The sequence below is a fragment of the Anolis carolinensis genome, chromosome 3 (assembly GCF_035594765.1).
Source record: "Anolis carolinensis isolate JA03-04 chromosome 3, rAnoCar3.1.pri, whole genome shotgun sequence".
NCBI lineage: Eukaryota > Metazoa > Chordata > Lepidosauria > Squamata > Dactyloidae > Anolis > Anolis carolinensis.
In genome coordinates this window covers 231,465,955-231,482,115 of record NC_085843.1, presented here as the reverse complement: position 1 = coordinate 231,482,115, position 16,161 = coordinate 231,465,955, and the positions used below count along the sequence as shown (strand labels likewise).

The window sequence follows — 16,161 nt, the reverse complement described above, 5'->3', positions numbered from 1 at the left end:
CAGGGAGTTATAGTTCACCCTTATCCAGAGAGCCTTGAGCCCAGCTGGCTACAGATCCGGACTAAACTTGGTACACAGACCCAATTGCGAGTACTGGCAGGGTTTGGGGGTGATTGCCCTAGGAATCTGGAAGTGGTAGTTTACCCTTATCCAGACAGCACTGAACCCAGCCTACGACGAATCTGGACCAAACTTCAGTGATATTACCTAACATCCCAAAACAAACAATGCCTTCTTCTAATAACCCAAGCACCAAAAATGAAGTGAGCTGCCAACTTTAACCAAGGGATGAAGAAGCCATGTCTGAAGTATGAAAAACACTGAGTTCTCCACATAAGCAGTTCTCCACTGCAGGCGTAAAACATTCCTTCAATTCCCAGGAAAGAACAGAGAACAATGTGTGCTCAGGGACCCTGTTTGTCAGAGCTCAGCAGAGCTTTCAACCATGCATGTGCTCTACAGAAGAAAAGCCTTAGAGGTAGCCAGAAGTGTTTCAAGAGACTTCGTCCAAGCTCCTTATAATAAAAGGGGGGGGGGGATCATCTATATGATAGAATTCCCTTTAAAGACCTAACAAATTAGCTATGGCACAACCAAGGTGCACAATGAGTCACAGAACATCAAGTGCAGTGAGCCTGACCAACAAAACATCTTCAGTAATTTATGCCCCTTTCTCCTTCCAAGATATAAGTAACTTTGGAAATATGTTATACATTAAGAAATCCTGAAGGTAAAAAACAGACCTCATCATCACTGATGTGATCAAATTCATTCTTACAAGCACTCAACCACTGATGTTATTCATACCATGAGGCCCAAGAAAGCACATCCATTCAGACCCAAAGACAAACACCTCCTGTCTTTTTTCCCCATCTTGTACCTGCCCGACTAGAAATAGCACTTCACTGGAAAACAACTTTGAAATGCACTGTGAATGACTGGTACAACAGAGTGTGACAAATAGTACTACCTGAGAAGCTGACAAAGACAGCTTGTGAAAAAGATGGCTGTTTTGATTATACCCACTTCCTTCCTTTATATATGAGTAAAAAGACCATACCTCCTCAAGAAGCAGCTATTGGTCTTCCAAGACAAAGACAGACAGACAATAGATTGAATCTAACTGGAAGATTTCATGATGGACAGCAAGGGCTTCCAAGTCCCAAATGGTTAACAATAAAATCCCCCTTTTTACTGCTCAACTGAAGAAAATGTGAAAGAACTGTGAGCTAAGTTCTGGTGTTAATCATAAGTTCCCGGTGCCAGAGTATTTTCAGAGGCACCGTTATTTATTAGTTCTATGTATGTCTCGGATACTTAGCCGGTTTTGCACCTAGCTCTTTCAGATTCCAGTTAAACACAAACCAGACCTGAAGAGACTGAAAACAGCCCATCCCTTCTGTAGGCTGACTCTTGACTTGTTTTTCTCAGAACTTCAGCTACACTTTTTCTTCTCTCTGTTAAGGTTAATATATCTTTCTGCTGTTATGCTTGATAAGGACTTCCCTTGTCTGACTGCATTTATCCTCTGAACTGTGAATGTAATCTGAAATGGTAAGCATTTTTTGCCTTGTTTTGCCGTGTTATGATACATTAGGACACATTTATTAAAAGAGAGAAAGACACAAAACACCCGAGGCTGAACAAAGTGATTCATACTGCTCACATTGAAGAGTCAATGTTCAACTAAACTTCACACATGTGTGTATGTATGTGCTTTCATGTTGCCTGTCAACTTATGGTGACCCCATTAATTTCACAGTTTTCTTAGGCAAAGAATACTCAAAAGGTGGGTTTTCCAGTTCCTTCATCTGAAATAAAACCTTTGTTGTTGTTGATTTGTTCAGTCGCTTCCGACTCTTCATGACCTCATGGACCAGCCGATGCCAGAGCTCCCTGTCTGCTGTGGCCACCTCCAGCTCCTTCAAGGTCAAGCCAGTCGCTTCAAGGATACCATCCATCAATCTTGCCCATAGTTGGCCCCTCTCCCTTTTTCCTTCCATTTCCCCAGCATCATTCTCTTCTCTAAGCTTTCCTGTCTTCTCATGATGTGACCAAAGTACTCCATCTACAGCCTACAGCACCTGTATTTGTTGGCAGTCTCTCATTTTAGTAGTAACCAGGTCTGACCCTGTTTAGGTTCCAAGATCAGCTGGGATCTGATGCCTTTGGGATATTTAGGTCCCTAAGGGTCACACATAAGTGCAGATTGCATGCCCTCCAGATGCTGCTTGGGTTACCATTTCCATTGGATCCAGCCAAATGAATCGAAAGGGAACTGTAATAGAACAAAACATCTGTCCTACTGCTGTTCCCTCTCTTAATTCGAAAAAAATATTAACTTTTCTTCACATTGGTCACGTAGCTGAAGATATCCAAGCTCATGAAGATGCACTTCAACCTAGACATGGGTGTGTATGCACACACATTTTCTAGCTAGAAATCATATAGGATATCACTAGTGACAAACAAGGAGGAGAGAGGTATGTTTCTGAAAAGCAAATAAGCTCTGAACTTTGTTACCTGACCTGTGCACTCCTCTTGAAATTGATTGGTTGCAGACAGAACACCCAGCCAGTTCTGGCTTTAAGAGAAAAGGCACAGACGGGAGATCTCCTTTATCACAAAGCAAACCTTGGCTAACGTTTAACCAACGCAGCAGGGCAGTTAGCACACACTTTTTTTTCCTATGAGTGGTATCCAAGAAAAATACAGACAAGTCCCTGCAAGGGACAAGATTGTCCAAGCACTTGACCTTCCTATTAAGGGTATTCCAGCAGTACAGAGGAATCTGGGGGGGGGGGGGGGGTTGTAACCATGTAATGACACCAGTTGCCAACAGATTAATAGGATCAGTGTGTAGCTTTTTGTCTGCAAAGGAAGTCAAGCAATTTGCTATTAAAACCTGGTTAATTTTTACCCAACGTGGATATAGAGAACTGTTACAACCTTGAGAAATTAACTGATTCTTGGCTTCATCAAACACCCCCAATACTGAGGTACTTTTCCCTTTAACACCAGCAGAGGGAAGTGGAGCAGAAAATATTGTACTGGGTAAAGGATTAAAAGAAAATAGCCACCAGTCAAGGGGAAAGTTCAGCTGCCAATTCTGGTTATCGCCCAGGGCTCTGTGACGTTTAGAGCCACTGCCCACCAGTTCCTCAAGTTACAGGAAATTGGATTTGCTCTGTGGGTTATGCTGTCTATGAGTTACAGGGAAGGGTTTAGAGAAGGTAATACAATAAAGTTATACTGCAAATTTAACCTAGCCTCCCCTCCCCTCCCCTTTCAACTACAGTACAATTACATCTGCAAATTTGTTTCCATGTTATGCCTTGTGTTAAGCAGTGAACACAGGCAAACCTATGCACAAAAATATATTTCTGACTTTCTTCCACAACTGCTTAAAAGCTATGCTCCCAAACTACTAACTTCCCCCATTGGGGGAAGAAATAAAATATAAAAAGAGAAACAAATAAATTTTTAAAAGGAAGACAGAGTGTATTAAGGACTTAATGGAAGACACTTCACCATCTGATATCCTTTCCGAAAAACAAAGTCACAAGCTATTTTGATCTGAAACCACACTTCTGCCCTTTGGAATTTAGCATTCATCCTGGCAAATTGTGTGTCAGCCTTGATGATACAGGCTTAAAGTGCTATTTCACTGTTGATATCCCACATCAAGCTATGACAAGAGATTTAAAAAACTATGGACCTCTTCACACTAGACCAGTGGTTCCCAACCTTTCAGCCTCCAGGTGTTTTGGACTTCAGCTCCCACAGTTCCTAACAGCTAGTAAGCTGGCTGGGATTTCTGGGAGTTGAAATCCAAAACATCTGGAGACCCAAAGGTTGGGAACCACTGAACTAGAACATCTTTCCACTTTAAATCTAGTTGATACCTCCTGAAGAATTATGGGGTTTGTAGTTTAGTTAGAGATTTTTAAACTGTTCAGCCAGAGAGGTCCTGAGCCTTCCTAAACTACAAGCTCCAGAATTCTGCAGGAGGCGGAAACCGGATTTAAAGTGGATAGATGTTCTAGTGCAATGGTTCACAACCTGAGATCCCCAGATGTTTTGGCCTTCAATTCCCAGGAATCCTAACAGCTGTTAAACTGGCTAGGATTTCTGGGAGTTGTAGGCCAAAAACACCTGGGGACCCACAGGTTGAGAACCACTGCTCTAGTGTAATGAACTCCCATGTTAACTACAATGCCCAGAATCACCCAAACACTAATCCAAGGGGTCATACTGGCTTCTTGCTGTGAACTGTACTCAGAAATGTATTTTTTTTTCCAAGAAGTGGTTATCACCAACATCTTAGAATTTTTCCCCATTATTTCTCCTTTATTATTTCCTCTTCTAAATCACATCAAACCTTTGCAGGAAGAACGAAGGGTTAAGCTCTATGCTCCCTTCTTGCCAAGAGGAAGCATGGTGCCATTTGAGGCCATTAACATTGCCTTTTGTAACAGTATGAAGCATCAGCGTCCAACAGTGGGTTTTCCCTCATATCAGTGAAGAAAGAGTAGAAGGTGTCAAAAGGTTCTACTGGGGCAGACTTTTATGCATTAGAAATATGCAATTAAAGTCCTTAAGAAGACCAGCACAATAGCAATTTCTATGTCCCTGCCAAAGGCAGTCTTCTTTAACCACCAAAGTATGAAACATCTGAAAGCTTTCATCTGCCAGCAAATAAGATGACATTACAGCCCTGACTGCAATTCTAAATCTAAAGGAAACTTTTAACTTGGAAGCAAAGCCCTATAATTTTGATGCATTTTTCTTCTAAGTAATGGCAATTCAGGTGCATTAGAATTCAGGCAACTATTACAAATTCATCCATGAGGACATTATCTATTTTATCATTACATTTATAGCCCTCCCACCCTCCAAGGATTTCAAATCAGCGGGCATAAGATTACCCATTTATTATCACAATAATCCTTGCTGGAAGATAGATGAGACCAATAATGACCAAGATAGGTATGAGCCTGAAGGTTGGAGTATAAAAACTAGGATCCAGGAGATGTTAGTACTGGAGAGAGAGAAATACCGGTAATCTGTAAGAATCAGATTCAGACTGAATTCTGAGCTGCCTTTTGATGTTTCTGGTTTATTTTTTTAAAAAAATCTTAAGGACTAAAATTTATTTTATTTAAAAATGGGCAAAGACGAGTAATGTCAAGGAACAAGGCTTTGTGCTAGATTCCACAAAGATTATCCCAAAGTCTGCAGGAACACCTGAAGGGCACATAGCAACAAGATATAGGAGATAAAGGAAGCAGAACAGGATGCAGAGCAGTATAATAACATACATTATTTTAAATTTGGGGAGTAGAACCTGCAAGGGCACAATGACACAGTCACCAGAAAGTAGGTCATACGCCAAAGCAAAAGAAGCCTCCCATCTCGGCATGAGCCTAATAATCCAAGCTATCAGTAATATAGGCACTGAAGGCAAATGGCTAAGTGAATCTTCGAAAAGTCTTTACTCCAGGATTCGTTTATATAACAAGCAGTTACCAGGAACCATTTCCAAAATTACAAGACTTATTTTTTTGTAATTTAAGATACCTTTCTATATCCGACATTAGGTTCCTTTAAGAATAAATAATTTGCACCAGAGTATACATAGTCAGTCCTCCACATTCGTGAGGGTTAGGGGTGCAGGACCCCCAAGAAAATAGAAATAATGACTATTATTTATAAGCCCCCTCCTCCAACATGCATTCTATTGGCAAAAATCTTCATCTCACTCCAGGTCGATTCCACTGCACCTTTATTGTTTCTTAAAGTGACACACTTCTAAATCTCCTGCAGCCTTGTCTCCCTCCTCCCCATCTCCTTTCCCAACCCATACCTTGGCCCATACTTTCCTTTCCCAACTTGGCACCGTGATGCCTGCACTGAACACCTGAAGACCTCAATGATGGATCAGATGAAAGACAACATGGCTCATGTTGCAATGGCTGTGAAGGCAGAAGAAGGCTGTAACAGATTGAGAAGCCACTGTTAACCATGCCACTGGTTGGGAACCTCACTCTGTGAAGACTGTGTATTGATCGGCAGTACACCGACCTCCACACATTAAAAAATCTCAGGCATCTTCGAAGAAAAATAAAACCCTTGGAAGGCCATTATATTCAGACAACGAGGGATCACCTAAGAAGAAGTCTGCACTTCACTCCCAGCTTCCCCCCATACTTCTCCATTCTACCACCACTTCCATTTATCAGTAATCCTTTGCCTCCCTGATTTATTTGGAACTATGTGGGAAGTTCAGAATTACCTGGGTGATGTCAATTGCTTGCTGCCCAAGCCAGCCAGAGAGGCATGGAAGGGAATAAATAGGAAAGCCCAAAGATGAGCCCAGGCAATTGGCTACTAGCTCACAGTGACCTCCTGAGATTATTCTTGAAGATACACCACTACTCCTTACCCGGCTAGCCTTCTGAGCCAAACTTAGGAAGTCATGGCTCTCCGTGTCCTTTCACTATAACCCAGCCACCCCTGTCTCTACTGGCACCGCCTTTCAGAGCCCAGGCTCATGGGAACAACCCTGCTCTCTCCATTTGGTCCATGGGGTGCATTTGCACTGTGGAATGAATGCAGTTTGATACCATGACTCAATGTCATTACTCAATGCTATGGAACTGTAGTTTGGTAAGGCACTAGCACTCTTTGGAAAAGATGGCTTAACACCTTGTAAAACTACACCTCTCAAGATTTCACAGCATTGCCATGGCAGTTAAAGCGGTGTCAAACTGCATTAATTTTACAGTGTAGATCAGTGGTTCTCAACCTGGGGTCCCCAGATGTTTTTGGCCAGTTTACCAACTGTTAGGATTTCTGGGAGTCGAAGGCCAAAAACATCTGGGGACCCCAGGTTGAGAACCACTGGTGTAGACGCACCCTTGGAGTTGCAACAGTAGGAGAGTCCTTAATCAGCAGATATAAGCATGGTAAGCCAGCTACACCCTTCTCCATTGAAGTGGCATAGGGCAGCTGCAGCAAAGATTGTGGTGGCAAATAGTCCATAAACAACACTGGCCAACACACATTTTGGTGCCCCAAATGTTAGCCCTGTTTCTGGGTACATTTGACCTGCTAATTCCAAAAATGGCACCAGTTTCCCCCTAGCAGCTCTGGTCTTTGAGATGTAGAACATATGCCATCAATCAATTACCTTCTGCTCACCAATAGAAAACCATGATAACCATATCTAAGAATCAAGAGCTGATGTGGTCTATCCAATGCAATTTTCTAAATCAGTTCCCCAAATAACCCCAGGAAAAGGCCTAAAAAGCAAGACACCAAGAAAAAATGTTTTTTTTTGGTTGGGCTGTGTAATCAAATCTATGAAAGTTAAAACCACAAGTATAGAAGGCCAAACATATTGATGCTTAGGTCAGTAGCTTTGGGGAATGGGGGAGGAAAGCAGCTCATTAACACACTGTAAGCATTCCAGTTTTTCATCGAGAACTCATTTCAACTCACAATACCACAAACTCCTACACTTTTTTTGCATATTTATTAGATAATTAGTCAGCCAAATAAGAATTCAAAGCAGCCAACAGATAGTGGAAGGGGCTGAAGTATTGTAATCAGCAGGACCTATCTGTGTTTATTCTAAAATAGTTCATATTCACTACCAGTTAGATATTCCCCCAAACATATATATGGCTGATATGTAAGGTACACAAGTTCCTTAAAACAAACAACTCTACATATACTGATCTGAAAATGGAGATTCAGATTTGTACATCATGGCACAAATGTTCTCAATGGAGAAAAAGAAATGTTTCCTGGTGTTTCTCTCCTGTAATGGTCTATGTTTCGTGGTTCATCTGACGCTTAATTAGGAAAGTAAGTGTAAAAAGTTTGGAAAAACAATATCAAACACTTCCAAAATCCAGTTTCTGGCAGAGATATTAAAAATGTCAAGATCAAAATCCACAGTGGAACATATTCTAATTTTTCAGATCTTCCAAATTTGCAGCTTCTGATATGAGAAAATCAGGTGATTAGCAGACTCGTTTTAGCCAACCATATTGACACAAAAGATTTCACTGCAACTCTGTCCATATTTTTCTGTAAACACCATTCAGGCAACAAAATGATTTCACTGAAGTTACAAGACGTTATCTAAAACATATTCCCATAAATAGTTCCACTGAATTTTATGGATGACACAAAAACCATTTGACCATAAACACCTAGCTATAAATACTTTAACTATAGCTGAGATTACTGTAGGAACCACTGAACATAGGGAGTCCACTCTACTAAAAGCCAATGGCATGCCTAAATCTGTGAGAGTCACAAAACATAAAATGTTGAACAGTATACAGCAGTGGTCACGTCCTAGCAGTGGGCTGCGAGAACCAAAATCTAGTCCGCGAACCTCCTTCCTCTTCATTTATTTTATTTCATTTCTGAGCTGATCAGCCCCAATCAAACCAAATCTAAAGTTGACCAAAAATGGATTTGTAACCCTTTTGGAGAGTGGTCCCTGGTCAAAGTGGGCCCTGATCAAAAAAGGTTGGGAACTACTGGTATACAGAAACCCAAAAAAAAATTACAAGAAACATGTTTCTTTCCATTACCAGACAATGGGCATTTGACAGGGGGGAAAAAAACTATACATTCAATCAACAACATTTATAGATTTTACTTTTGCAAATTTGATTCTTCACAGATTTAATTAATATGTTATTTCTAGGAATCTCTAGATCCTCTAGTGTGACTCTCTGTTCAACTTCTATTTTAGAGTTATACTGGAGGACCTAGCAATTCCTAGAGAAGTATTCTCTCAAGAAAAAAAATAGTGGGGTGGGTATTCATAGTGGCTGGTTTGGCAAAGACAACCCAAAAATCCCCACAGAGGGTTGACTGTAATACATAATCTTTTAAAACTAACAAAATAATGAGAAAATAACATTTAGCTCTTAAATGCAAAACACCTTGAATATATTTACCTTTTTTTCTTTTTCCAGTTCAGTCTCAGGTTTGTATTATTACTGCCTCCTGCTTTGCAGATGTTTTGGAGCTACCAATTTTTGTTTCAAACTGTTCTATATTTCCTGTTAAGAGAGAGAAAGAAAGAATTATCTGAGAGAAATGCACCCTTAGAGGGTGTCATTTATGAATGCTTTAGAGGCCCAAATAATTCCATGTAAAAAGTAAACCATTTAACAAACAAAACAGATCATGGACTACTACGCAGTAGTTCCTGTTTGAACAGATGTTTATTGGGGTGTTTTTAAAGGCAAGTTAAAACCTGAGAACATAGAAATGTAGAAGGCCTCTCAAAGAACACATTCCATAGCAGGAGCTCCCCCAAAACAAAAAAAATTATGCTCCAGTAGGTTTCCATTTACCCTTTTGCAAAACAAACTTACAGATTCCAATATTTGGGGGAGTTTTAATGTTTCAAGGTTTGCAAAAGAGCAATAAGGGACTGTTGACATTCATGACGTATGAAGAGTTGACAAACAAAACATAGCTATTAACGGCTATGTGTTCTACCGAAATACCAAAATAAAGTATTAAATTCAATTAACTGTGTGTTCCTTTGTAATACGTTAACACATTACATGTATTACTATTACAGAGCAACAGACGGCACCTTGTTCAGTCTATACAGAACACATGGCACCTTGTGTTTTCTATACGAAAGGAAATATTGCAGAGGAACACATGACATCTTGTTCAATCTATATAAGCTCCCAAACAGGGGACACGCTTATAGTAAGGGACACCTGGAATCCTTGGGAGGTTTATATGGGGAAAGTGGCTCCTTCTGAACCAAAGCCATGTACAACCTCCATAAATTAAGAATTGGAGGCATACATTCCCTAATCTACAGCCCAATATTTCATTTCCAAGTGCAAAATATAAAAATATAACAGGAGCTGGTCTGACCTAAGACCTATCTAGTCAAGCATTCTTTTGCCACAGTGGCAAACGAGATTCCCATGCAAAGCCTATAAAAAGCATGTGAGTTCAATTGAGCTCCCCTGTTTACATATACTGAGAGAATTATGATGACTTTGTTACTGGAGGTAATACATAGTGACCGTGACCAGCAGCCATGAATTTGTTCAATCTTGTTGGACACGTTGGAAGACATGACATCTTGTGGTAGTGAATTCGACAACTGAACTGAATTTAGGCTGAAAAGGGGAAACATCAATCCGACAACAATTTAGGCAAGAAATATTAAAAGCTGTCCACATATATTGTAGAATTAATGCAGTTTGACATCACTTTAACTGCCATGGCTCAATGACATGAGTTGTAGTTTGGCATGAACCGCAGGCACTTTGATAGAGAAGGCCAAAGACCTCAAGAAACTACATGATTCCACAGCATCTGAGCCATGACAGTTAAAGTGATGTCAAACTGCATTAATTCTACAGTACAGATGAACCCTAGGTCTATGATTCTGAAAATAATAGATGGATTTCTTCAGCTATATTGCCTAGCACATGAAAAAAAAGATATTCCAAGTCCCTTTCAGTCTCCTGAACCCATGTAGCACAATGGGAAGTACACAACTACACAGGCAACCATAGTCTATGGTCAGAGTCATAATATTATCAGTCAATGAAAAGTACTGTAATCTTATACACACTTACTTGGGAGTGAGTTTGACTTAATCCAGAGAGATATAAATCTGAGTAAACAGTTGTCATTCCCTAATATGTATTCCTGTTTGGCAACTCTAAACACAAATACAAACCATCCCTAGACTATATTACTAAAACACAACAATAGCAAGGTGCAGGCAGTCCCCAAATTATGAACAAGAGATTTGTTCTGAATTTGAATTTATTTGTAAGTTGGAACAGCTGCAATTTTTGAAAAATTGGCCTGTTATGAAAACAAGGATTGGTGATAAAACTTCAATGGAGACACCTTTTTCCCACGATAACTCTTTCAGGAGTGAATTTCCTTTCCTAGGGGTACACCAAAAATCTGAACATAGCCATCTAACTTCCTCAACCTGAATCACACTTCCCAATTTGATATCTGCTAGGTATGCAGGGCTATAACTCCCCTATGTCAAAACCATCCAAACAACAGCTGAATTTAAGTTCCCAGAAAATTAAGGGTGTGCACTTCATTATCTACTGATGCATTGGTGGAAATACCAATGAATGAAAAAAAAATGACTAGAAATTTCCTTTTATTCTAACTTCAAATGACATGTTTTGGTTAGTACACAACAAGTTCTTACACTTTCCCCAATATTTCAAAAGGACAAGCATATTGATGTTTCTATAATATGCTAATTTGCTTATTCGATTCCTTCTAAGAGGTAGATGATTAATTAAGTAAAACCTATTTAATTAATTGACAGTACAGTTCCAAGGTAAATGGTAACCAACCCTTATTGCTAGGAGCATCCTTTACTACAGAAAACCAACCAGAGCTCCCTGTGACCAACATACCCCAGAAACAAGAAAAGAGATGCTTCAAATTCTCTCTTGAAACAAGAATGTGAAAGACACCCTCCTGATTCTGGAATACGGCACTCCCCTTCTGCCAGGCACATATAAAAATGCTTGTCGTTTAAGGGCAAACTCTTTTAGTGGACAGTCTCTTTGTGCTCATCACCCCCGCAAAGCCACACATCCGTGGCAATCTGCAAAATTCAAGCCGTAGGAGACTTTGCGACTGCAGCACTTCAAGCGGCAGGTCTACCTTGAAGTTCACAACAACATTTCAGAAGAGGCAGCAGGCGTGACAATTCTTTTTACAACTAGCCAGTTACAACATGACTTAAATAGCGAGTGAGAAGTACTCTAAGTTAGAACCGCATGGCCTCTATTGAAGGTACTTTGCTCACTTCTATTATTTCCTCACTTCCCATCCCACTAGAGAACTGGATAAAGCTTCAAAGATGGCTTTATGCTTTCAAGGCCAGTTTCACATCCCTATGGTTAAAACCACGGTCCAGCACCTGCATAGTTGAAAGCAGATACAAAATACGCAGAGTTCCTTTACTGTAGATAGGGATAACAGCATTGTATAGACAGGAATAACAACATTGTGAAGTTTCAAGTTCCATTCCCAGAATCTATTCATGAAGAACTGAAAGCATTTTACATCTGTAAAAATACCGGAAGGTTGGCGGAAGATATGTCGGTGAGGAAAGGGAAGAGCTACAGTGGTGCCCAAGCATCCCTTCTGCCTGAGATGGGAGGAGAAGCGCCATTGTGCCTCCTCCTCATTGATGTCACCTCTCCCATACCTCTCCCACTTAACCATCATTTCTTTCTCCTCCTCATTTCCTCCCAGCTGCTGTTTGTCTTTTTTTCCCCAAGAAAACAACTTGCTTCTTAACATACATACCTCACAACCTCTAAGGATGCCTGCCATAGATGTGGGCGAAACGTCAGGAGAGAATACTTCTGGAATATGGCCATACAGCCCGGAAAACATACAACAACCCTGTGATCCCGGCCATTAAAGCCTTCGACAATACATAGGAATTTGTAAGCAATAATATCTTTTTTCAAAGAAATAAAAAATGAAAATGTTTTGGCATTTTAAATATTATTAATTGATTTACTTAATAACTTTGGTTTAACTATTACAGTCATGCCTTCACATTTGTGGACTTTGCTTTTTGCGGATTTGACTATTCACAAATTTGATTGACAGGTCCTCCAGCACTCTACAGTTGACTTGGTGAAAAAAAAATATTTTGTATCAAAAGCATTGCATAAATAAATAAGTTTAAAACTGATAAAATAAAGGGATCACAGGTAGCTAAATAGTTTTAGACCAGAAACGGGCAACAGAAATTGCATTGGGTTGTTGTATGTTTTCCAGGCTGTATGGCCATGTTCTAGAAGTATTCTCTCCTGACGTTTCGCCCACATCTATGGCAGGCATCCTCAGAGGTTGTGAGGTATGGAGAAACTAAGCAAGGAAGGTTTATATATATCTGTGGAAAGTCCAGAGTGAGAGAAGAACTCTTGTCAGTTGGAGGCCAGTGTGAATGTTGTAGTTAATCACCTTAATTAGCATTGAATAGCTTCATCTCCTAGCTTCTTCCTGCCTGGGGGCATCCTTTGTTCAGAGTCATTATCTGCCCCTGGTTCCCATGTCTGGAACTCCTCTGTTTTCAGAGTGTTGCTTCTTATTTACTGTTCTGATTTTTGAGTTTTTTAATACTGGTAGCCAGATTTTGTTCATTTTCATGGTTTACTACTTTCTGTTGAAGTTGTCCACATGCTTGTGAATTTCAATGGCTTCTCTGTGTAGTCTGACATGATAGTTGTTAGAGTGGTCCAGCATTTCTGTGTTCTCAAATAATATACTGTGTCCAGGTCGGTTCATCAAGTGCTCTGCTATGGCAGATTTCTCTGGCTGAGTTAGTCTGCTTCCGCACTGCTTTAACTTTGTGGAAATTGACCACAGAGTCACATTGGAGAACCTAGAGATGCTCAGAGAGATCACTTCTCCAAGCATTTGTAGAACCTCCAGTGTAAGCTGACCACAAAGTTGTGCTGAAAGATCTAGAGATTCACAGAGATGTGTTCATGTTAAAAAGTGAGTTTTTTAACCCATGGTTTTCCACATTTACAGGGCCCTGTGTCATCAACCCCAGTGAATGTAGAGGGATGACTGCATATTTCCGCACATTCACAGCTTTCTGGAAATTATTTAGTGGAAGATTTGTAATCATGTAAAGAGAAAGGAGCCGCGGTGGCGCAATTGGTTAAACCCTTGTGCTGGCTGAATTGCTGATCTCAAGGTTGGGTTGCTGACCTGAAGGTTGCCGGTTCGCATCTGCAAGATGGGGTGAGCTCCCGTCTGTCAGCTCTAGCTTGCGGGGACATGAGAGGAGCCTCCCAGCAAGACATCGAGCATCCCCTGGGCAACGTCTCTGTAGACGGCCAGTTCTCTCACATCAGAAGCAACGCTTCTGTCACAATAAAAATAATGTAAAGAGAATATCATATATTCCCCTTGTCTTTAACAAAGAATGACTACACCTAAAAGAATACTAGTTTTATGCAGGAAATGTCTTGAGAGAATTGTATCTCATGTATCTTATAAAAGGTAAAGGTTTTCCTCTGACATCAAGTCTAGTCGTTTCCAACTCTGGGGGTTGGTACTCATCTCCATTTCTAGGCCGAAGAGCCAGCGTTGTCCATAGACACCTCCAAGATCATGTGGTCAGCATGATTGCATCGAAAGTGGTTACCTTCCTGCCAAAGTGGTACCTATTGATCTACTCACATTTGCATGTTTTCGAACTGTTAGGTTGGCAGAAGCTGGGGCTAACAGCAGGAGCTCACCCCACTCTCCAGATTCAAACCACCGACCTTTCAATCAGCAAGTTCAGCAGCTAAGCGGTTTAACCCACGGCTCCAACGGGGGCTCCCATGTATCTTATGCCTACAATTTAATTCTCTTTTACTAAAACATAACTGTAGTGCAGAGTGAGTGTAGAGATTTGTACGTTGGACTAGGACTACTGGGGACCGGGGTTTGAATTTCTGTTTAAATCCATTGGGTGACCTTGGGAAAGCCACACTCTCTCAGTCTTAAAGGAAAACAATGGTCGATTTTCTCTGAATAAATCTGCCCAAGAAAACTCTAGGAAAAGGTCACCGTAAGTTGAAGTTGATTTAAAGATTCATAATGGCAAATAACTATAGTGTCTTCAGCTCCATTCAATCACTTTCTGCATTTATCAGTTTCATTTCAAGTTGAGAAAAAATGGATTCAGTACAAGTAGTTGAACATTTTATTACACTAAGTGATGGATGTGAGTAAGCAGGCACAGGCTACCTATCACAATTTGTCTAGATTATTTGTGACGGAGAATCAAGACATTTTGTGAAATAGAAACAAGCTTTGCAGTCCATTCACATTTGTTATTCTATTCCTCCAAGAGCTAAAGTTTACCAATGCTTGTCTCCTTTGAAGAATAACTAGTTCATCTCCTAACTTAGCCAATCTAATATGACTGACTACAGTAGAACAGCCTAGAAAACGGAGGAATATTTTTTTCCATTTAAAGATATAGAATTTGAAAATTTTCCACCTTACATCTCTTTCTGTGAACAAGTAAATGGCAATCGCCAAGATACTGCAACAACAAAATTTATTTATATACCGCTCTATCTCCCAGAACGGTTTACACATGGTAAACATTCAATGCCAACATACATCATAAAAGATACAACAAGGCAATAGTAACAACAACAACAACAACAACTACTACTACTACTACTACTTAAATATAATTAAAAATTAAAAACATTTTTAAAACAATGTAAAACAGTTGATATGAAAAGCAAATTACAGATTGCTCCATTGGGTGATTCTACAGTCAATGGGTATAATTGTTGTGCCGGAGCCCCCGGTGGAGTAGTGGGTTAAAGCCTTGTGACTTGAAGGTTGGGCTGCTGATATGCAAGCTGCCAGGTTCGAATCCCACCCGGGGAGAGCGTGGATGAGCTCCCTCTATCAGCTCCAGCTCCGTGCGGGGACATGAGAGAAGCCTCCCACAAGGATGGTAAAACATCAAAACATCTGGGCGTCCCCTAGGCAACGTCCTTGCAGACGGCCAATTCTCTCACTCCAGAAGCGACTTGCAGTTTCTCAAGTCGCTCCTGACACGAAAAAAAATGTTGTGCCTGAGAAATCACATGTTGATGTCATTTACCTTCAAGGCATGGGCAAACTTCGGTCCTCCAGATATTTTAGACTTCAGCTCCCTCAATTCCTAATAGTGGGTAGGCTGTTAGGAGTTGTGGGAGTTGAAGTCCAAAACACCTGAAGGGCCAAAGTTTACCTATGTCTGATCTAGATTATATGTCAGTGTAGAAGGGGCCTGAGCCTTCTCTTTCCCTTTCTGATGCACAGCTATCTGAAAGATTGGTGTTAAGGAAAAATTGGTAGTATTTCCACAAAGCTCAGTTGAGCGTAGGTTACTTACAATACAGTATCAAATGATTCCTGATCCTCGCAATCCAGTTTTGACAGATCAATCACATTCATAATCACCCCCTGCACTGAAATATGAATGGGGTGTGTGATCCTCCAGTTCTTGAACATCTGAGGTCCCTTCCACACAGCTGTATAAAATCCACTGGGTTATATAGCAGTGTGGATTCATATACTCCA

General features: G+C 40.5%; 1 protein-coding gene across 6 annotated transcripts in view; it reads right to left on the bottom strand.

Annotated features, from left to right (window-relative positions):
- The window catches only part of sema4g (semaphorin 4G), a 170,870-nt gene that overhangs the window by 139,325 nt on the left and 15,384 nt on the right, over window positions 1-16,161 (bottom strand). For 5 of the 6 annotated variants that reach the window (XM_008106541.3, XM_008106547.3, XM_062976328.1 and 2 more), the window contains exon 2: window positions 8,985-9,089. The gene's annotated coding sequence lies outside the window, so the exon portion shown is untranslated. Of the gene's footprint in view, window positions 1-1,060; window positions 1,156-8,984; window positions 9,090-16,161 lie in introns of those variants that run through there. The other variant, XM_008106546.3, reaches the window with a different exon arrangement.